Source organism: Lissotriton vulgaris, chromosome 6, assembly GCF_964263255.1.
Source record: "Lissotriton vulgaris chromosome 6, aLisVul1.2, whole genome shotgun sequence".
NCBI classification, from domain to species: Eukaryota; Metazoa; Chordata; class Amphibia; order Caudata; family Salamandridae; genus Lissotriton; species Lissotriton vulgaris.
Window position 1 is genome coordinate 1,906,365,246 of NC_141694.1, and position 7,594 is coordinate 1,906,372,839.

General features: G+C 43.1%; 1 long non-coding RNA gene across 1 annotated transcript; it reads left to right on the plus strand.

Annotated features, from left to right (window-relative positions):
- Positions 1-3,482: 3,482 nt before the first annotated feature.
- LOC147709874 (uncharacterized) lies at positions 3,483-3,950 on the plus strand. The gene is made up of 3 exons (XR_015296574.1): positions 3,483-3,577; positions 3,662-3,735; positions 3,821-3,950. It is a non-coding gene; the product is annotated as an uncharacterized LOC147709874 (long non-coding RNA).
- Positions 3,951-7,594: the final 3,644 nt, after the last annotated feature.

Genomic DNA, 7,594 nt, shown 5'->3' on the forward strand with positions numbered 1-7,594 from the left:
GGTGGGTGTGATTTCCCGCCTCCTCCACTTTTGGGTGATCTGTAAGTGCTGCGCTTTTGTTTGAAAGGCGTTCCATGCCACATTATTCAACTCCACACACATCCATTCCACACTCGATAATTGCAAAAAAACAAACATTATTCCACCACATTTCAATAAAAAAGGGGTAACCCTGTGTCCCTCAGAACCTGGGTAGGAATGATGAAAGAAACAATGGTTCTGTCGGGTGACCGAATAAATTGCTTTTAGGTAAAGGCTAAGTTAGCTCAGAACGCAATGTAACAATTAAAGTTCAATTAAATTGGATAAAACCTCTCTGAAAACAGATGTAGTTCAAAGTTTTTATATATAGGAAACAGTGTCACATTTACAAAACACCGGAATTACTTACTTACGGAGACATATGGTTGCTATGCCCGTTCCCAGAGATTTCTTGACCAGTATTGTGCGTCGACGTTTCGACCCTAATGTGCCCCGATTGGTGGTCCCGGCGGGTCTTTATCAAGACAGGGGAGGTGGGGAGGGGAACCTGGAAGAGAATGAAAGTGGGTTTCAGAGAGGTGTGGGACATTGGTTTATGCACGTAAAATCATGTGAGTGCAATATACTCACAGGGGGGGTCGGACTCACAGGAGGCAATAGTCCCGCCCTGGTGGGAATGCCGGAAGGTCAATCTGAGAAAAAGGTAGCTGGAATGAGTCCCTTTACGAAAAGCATATTGACTTGACATGTGCTCTGTGGGAGTGATCATGCACCGCCTACATATAGCATGTGAACTCATCAAGTTAAATCAATTGGTGGTAGGAGCCAGATAGTGTGGAGTAGGCACATAGGCGCTCAAGTTATTTGTGAAATTTATTAATTTAAAATTATTAGACAACTGTTTAGGGTTTGGGCGGCATGTAACTAAACAGCACTCGAGGTTGGGCTGCGGAAGGTGAGTTTAAACGGTGCCGCATGGGACCACCAGACATGTGTGGTTATTAAAAACATAGTTCTCGTGATGTAAAAATAATTGTTGCCTAAGCTAAATTTACATAAAGCACGCAGAGGGTGGACAGTGCCTACACGGTGCCGCATGGGACCACCAGACGTGTGTGGTTATTAAAAACATAGTTCTCGTGATGTAAAATTAATTGGTGCCTAAGCTAAATTTACATAAAGCACGAAGAGGGTGGACAGTGCCTGCGTGCACTGGAGACAGCACACGGTACTATTCTGTGCATCGAGAACGCTTACCCTGAGTCGAAGGATTGAAGGGATTACGCTGCTTTCTCTAGAAGATACGAGCACCGTCTGGCATAATTCGCAGAAGCTCGATCAATGGAGAAGCGGGGCGCTAGGACGTTAAACACGTCGGTCGCGTAGCAACGCCGTGGCGTCCGTAGGAGACGTCATGGTGCCGGCCTGGTACTGGGCCCTCATTGGCTGGATGGTGCGAGCCCCCGAGTAGCTAGGCAACGTGGATATAATCATCCGTCACGTTAGAGACTGTGTCAAGTGACGGCTTGCGCGCACGTAGCAATGCGCTAGGGGGAGAACCTTTGAAGACGGAAGTGAAGCTAGATGCAAATCATACAGGATATGATACATCTTAGGTCCAGCAACTTATAGATAAGCCTAATTCAGCGTGTAGTGAAGCCTAATTCAGCGTGTACTAAAAGGCAAAAAGCTGGGAGGAGGACCTTTGGAATGGGTAGTGGGGCTAGGAAGATGCCTCAATTCGAACAAGCTTTTTACAATTTTTTAAGCCCTTTTATTATTCCACCACAACACAATTCTACTACACAAAATATACATCCACTTCAATCCATAACACATAGGTAAGAAAGATTTACAACGCCAATAGCTCTAACTCTTTCTCGTTTTTTTAACACACATCTGAATCTTAGCTCCTACCTATTTCCTCTTTTTTGCCACCAAACAGGTAAAGCTTTCCATATTGTCACCGACTCTTAAGGGCACTACTTTGTGTGGATTTACTTCTTGTGAACAGTAAGAATGCCACCACTTGCAGTAAAGTTAGCCAATGGCTGTAGTGGGCTGGCCCACTGTCCTGTCCCAAGCTGTATGCTGCAGTGGATAGATGAAAATGCAAATGACACAATAATAGACCAATTGATGAAAAGGGTTGGCTGAAAGCCTCAGTAGCTAAGTGTATAAATATATATATATATCCCCAAGCTCCAAGGCTGCCCTCATGTAGGAATCACTCGAAACGCCGTTCATAGGTATCACACCTTTAATGGTACGAATGGAAGGCAGGTACAGAATGCAGTTCAGAGCGTCTATGGTGCCTGACGCGTTTCAAAGTCATAAACCTTCTTCCTCAGAGGCTAAGATGCTGTGAAAGTGTGCGTGCTCTGGGCCCTAATTAATACACAGACAACCCACCCTGGATGGGCCGCTCCTAGAGAGCGATTGATGCTGTGTCTTGTAGTCCACAACAATGTCCGCCATGAGACTGCTGCCGTTTCAAGCCCCTGGATGGGCCTCCGTGCTTGGCCTACTCTCTCAATCCACCGCGACGTATCCAAAGGAGAGCCAGCAGTTGACGGCTCCCCTGGCATCCACTTCCTAATTGGGGTGGTGCATTCCTGACGGCAGGGCTGCCGCCAAAATCTCCAAGCTCCAAGGTTGCCCTCATGTAGGAATCACTCGAAACGCCGTTCATAGGTATCACACCTTTAATGGTACGAGTGGAAGGCAGGTACAGAATGCATTTAGCAGTTCAGAGCGTCTATGGTGCCTGACTCGTTTCGAAGTCATAAACCTTCTTCCTCAGAGGCTAAGACGCTGTGAAAGTGTGCCTGCTGTGGGCTGTAATTAATACACAGATGACCCGCCCTGGATGGGCCGCTCCCAGAGAGCGAGTGATGCTGGGTCTTGTAGTCCACAACAATGTCCGCCATGAGACTGCTGCCGTTTCAAGCCCCTGGATGGGCCTCCGTGCTTGCCCTCCTCTCTCAATCCACTGCAACATATCCAAAGGAGAGCCAGCAGTTGATGGCTCCCCTGGCCCCCACTTCTCAATTGGGGTGGTGCATTCCCGACGGCAGGGCTGCCGCCAAAATCTCTAGCAGTTCAGAGCGTCTATGGTGCCTGACGCGTTTCGAAGTCATAAACCCACTAACCTATTTCGGTATACTGCATATCATTTTCACCAATCGGTGAAAATGATATGCAGTATACCGAAATAGATTATCAGATACGAAGTGCATTGGGCTACGCTATTAAAGTAAAAAATAAAGTACCGTCAGAAAGACAGATACGATGTAAATATGGAAGGGCCATGTATACAAAAAACGAAATTGAACTGTTTATTTACCGCGACATAACACAGTAACCACAATGAGGAGTTTTAGAAATGAGTTGGTAGCAATACAAGTACTAGACGGACAGTAAAACATCTAACAGAATACGTTTAAGCAAGAAACAGATCCTCAACACAGTGAATCTTGTTCTAGGGCTGGTCAATTAAAAAGATATCGCCTTCACGCAACTAACCAGGAAGATAGCGCGATTATCAAAGAATCCAGTCATGCGCAGTTGCTAAGGCCGATATCCAGATTAGTGGGTAAGTTAACCTTAAGCTATTCTCTAGAATAAAAGGATAAATAATTATTAGAGAATAAGGCATTATTCATTTGCTCCTATACAGCCACGAGCTACAAATTAACAGACTTCGGTGGCTCCCTTGACCTTGCTAAAGGACATACTCCAAAAAAGACGAAGGTAATTGGAGCGTTTTAGATACATGAAAGTAAATTTTAAGACATATTTATCCAACATATTGAAAATTCCATTTTGTATCTTTAAGTAACAAGGAATCAGACCCAGAAGGTGACTTCAAACTAATTGAATATAAGTTGAAGCACCCATCTTTAAGAAGGAGACTCAAAAATCTCAAATTGAATAAAGAGGTGGAATAAATACCAGCAGGATATAAGGTATCCGTTTTAGACTACGCTATCGTCCTTGTTATCCAGTAAAATCCCGAATCCTAAGTTTCCTATCTAGTCATCTGTATTAAAATTGCTCCCCCATAACTCATAACCAGAGACCACCCACGTATGAAATAAAAGTGTGCCTCAAAGTGCTGTGCTAATCATGTTTTGTAAAATGCTTAGTGTAAAGACTGTATAATAAATGAATAATGATTGTAAAAAAGCATAAAAGAAGTCAAGTATCCATGTAATTAATTGTATGTTTCTTTCTAATAGAACCTTGACCAGATGAAGGTGTTATAAATGATACCGAAACGCTGCGTCGACAATTTGTATTGTATTTTTCCCCATGTGTATTGATCACTTGTATTTTATTGTTCTTCATGTGAATTGTCACATTTTTAAATCCATTATATGGTACTTTTTCCTATGCGCGAAATATCATTGTGTATGCAATAAATCGTACCATTTTCTTAAACATTGTTTTATATATTGTTTTAGTTTTTATGTTTTACCATTTAACCTTTGGATATGGAGATGTGGTACTAATGGGTTCTAGAGTTATTGGCGGATACAGAGTGTTTTTCCACATTTGGTAATATAGGGACATGCCTTGTTGATTATCTATTGCTCCTTGTCCCAAATTGGACCTGTAAGGAGACCTCCTTGTTTTTTTGGCATTCGTCGTTAGGGACTGACTGCCCCAGGGGTTGATACACAAATAGCACACAATGGAGTGAGAGGAACAGGGAGTGCAGCGCCCCTGGGAGGACTGGAAGAGATCCCAATCCAGCGAGTGGGTTCGATAGATTCCAATCACTGACATGTAGGTCTGAGCATATCCGTGTTAGAAACCCAAAGGTTAGCTATTGATAACCTCGAGGCAGAGATTGAGGAATTAAAGGCATAAAAAAGGGAGGACAGACACAAGTGATCCACACAGCATAGCAGTGAAAGCAAGAGCCATCCAGACAAGGCTCACACAATCAACCTCTCAAGAGTGAAATAAAGTACATTCTCCCTGCAATCACCACAATACCACTGGGGTCACAGGAAAGGAGGCTTCTGCGGATCACAGTTCACAGCTCCTCTCTGGCTTTAACTGTTGAGCATCCGTCCATCCCTCGGCTGACTCTACTCTTCAGCAGGACCTCATCCAAAGAGGAGTCAGCTGCAGCCAAACCAACAATCCTGATGAAAAGGGCCCCTTGTCAAACAGATGGATGAGGATGAAGATGAGGGGAAAAGAGATGGTTGGATCGCTGCAGACAGATCAGGAACCAAGATCAAACTCAGAACAGCACCCACTAATTCACAAATCATGTATGTCCCTGGTCCAAGAGAGGAAACCCTGGCCTCTGATCAATGGCGTGTAGAGCAAAGTCATCACTCTTAGTGACATGAGGAGCGTGGTCATCCAACTCTACACCACAATGGACATTGTCATCACACTTAATGAAATAAGGAACATGGTCATCAAGCTCTACACCACAATGGACATTGTCATCACACTTAATGAAACGAGGAACATGGTCATCAAGCTCTACACCACAATGGACATTGTCATCACCCTTAATGAAATGAGGAACATGGTCATCTAGCTCTATACCCCAATAAACATTGTCATCACACTTAATGAGGAACATGGTCATCAAGCTTTACACCCCAATGAACATTGTCATCACACTTAATGATAGCGGGAACATGGTCATCAAGCTCTACACCCCAATAAACATTGTCATCACACTTAATGAGGAACATGGTCATCAAGCTTTACACCCCAATGGACATTGTCATCACACTTAATGAAACGAGGAACATGGTCATCAAGCTCTACACCCCAATCAACATTGTCATCACACTTAATGAAATGAGGAACATGGTCATCAAGCTCTACACCACAATGGACATTGTCATCACACTTAATGATAGCAGGAACATGGTCATCAAGCTCTACACCACAATGGACATTGTCATCACTGTTAATGATAGCAGGAACATGGTCATCAAACTCTACACCACAATGGACATTGTCATCACTCCTAATGAAATGAGGAACATGGTCATCAAGCTCTACACCACAATGAACATTGTCATCACACTTAATGAAATGAGGAACATGGTCATCAAGCTCTACACCACAATGGACATTGTCATCACACTTAATGAGGAACATGGTCATCAAGCTTTACACCCCAATGAACATTGTCATCACACTTAATGATAGCGGGAACATGGTCATCAAGCTCTACACCCCAATGAACAATGTCATCACACTTAATGATAGCGGGAACATGGTCATCAAGCTCTACACCACAATGGACATTGTCATCACACTCAATGAAATAAGGAACATGGTCATCAAGCTCTACACCCCAATGAACATTGTCATCACACTTAATGAAATAAGGAACATGGTCATCAAGGTCTACACCACAATGAACATTGTCATCACACTTAATGAAACGAGGAACATGGACATCAAGCTCTACACCACAATGGACATTGTCATCACACTTAATGAAATGAGGAACATCGTCATCAAGCTCTACACCACAATGGACATTGTCATCACACTTACTGAAACGAGGAACATGGTCATCAAGCTCTACACCCCAATGAACATTGTCATCACACTTAATGAGGAACATGGTCATCAAGCTTTACACCCCAATGAACATTGTCATCACACTTAATGATAGCGGGAACATGGTCATCAAGCTCTACACCCCAATAAACATTGTCATCACACTTAATGAAATGAGGAACATGGTCATCAAGCTCTACACCACAATGGACATTGTCATCACACTTAACGAAATGAGGAACATGGTCATCAAGCTCTACACCACAATGGACATTGTCATCACACTTAATGAAATGAGGAACATCGTCATCAAGCTCTACACCCCAATGAACATTGTCATCACACTTAATGAGGAACATGGTCCTCAAGCTCTACACCCCAATAAACATTGTCATCACACTTAATGAAATGAGGAACATGGTCATCAAGCTCTACACCACAATGGACATTGTAATCACACTTAATGAAATGAGGAACATGGTCATCAAGCTCTACACCACAATGGACATTGTCATCACACTTAATGAAATGAGGAACATTGTCATCAAGCTCTACACCACAATGGACATTGTCATCACACTTAATGAAATGAGGAACATGGTCATCAAGCTCTACACCACAATGGACATTGTCATCACACTTAATGAAATGAGGAACATCGTCATCAAGCTCTACACCACAATGGACATTGTCATCACACTTAATGAAATGAGGAACATGGTCATCAAACTCTACACCCCAATGAACATTGTCATCACACTTAATGAAATGAGGAACATGGTCATCAAGCTCTACACCACAATGGACATTGTCATCACCCTTAATGATAGCGGGAACATGGTCATCCAACTCTACACCACAATGGACATTGTCATCACACTTAATGAAATGAGGAACATGGTCATCAAGCTCTACACCCCAATGGACATTGTCATCACACTTAATGATAGCGGGAACATGGTCATCAAACTCTACACCACAATGGACATTGTCATCACACTTAATGATTGTCTTAATCATTGTCATCAATCTCATCCCAAGACGTCAGGCTTGTTCAACA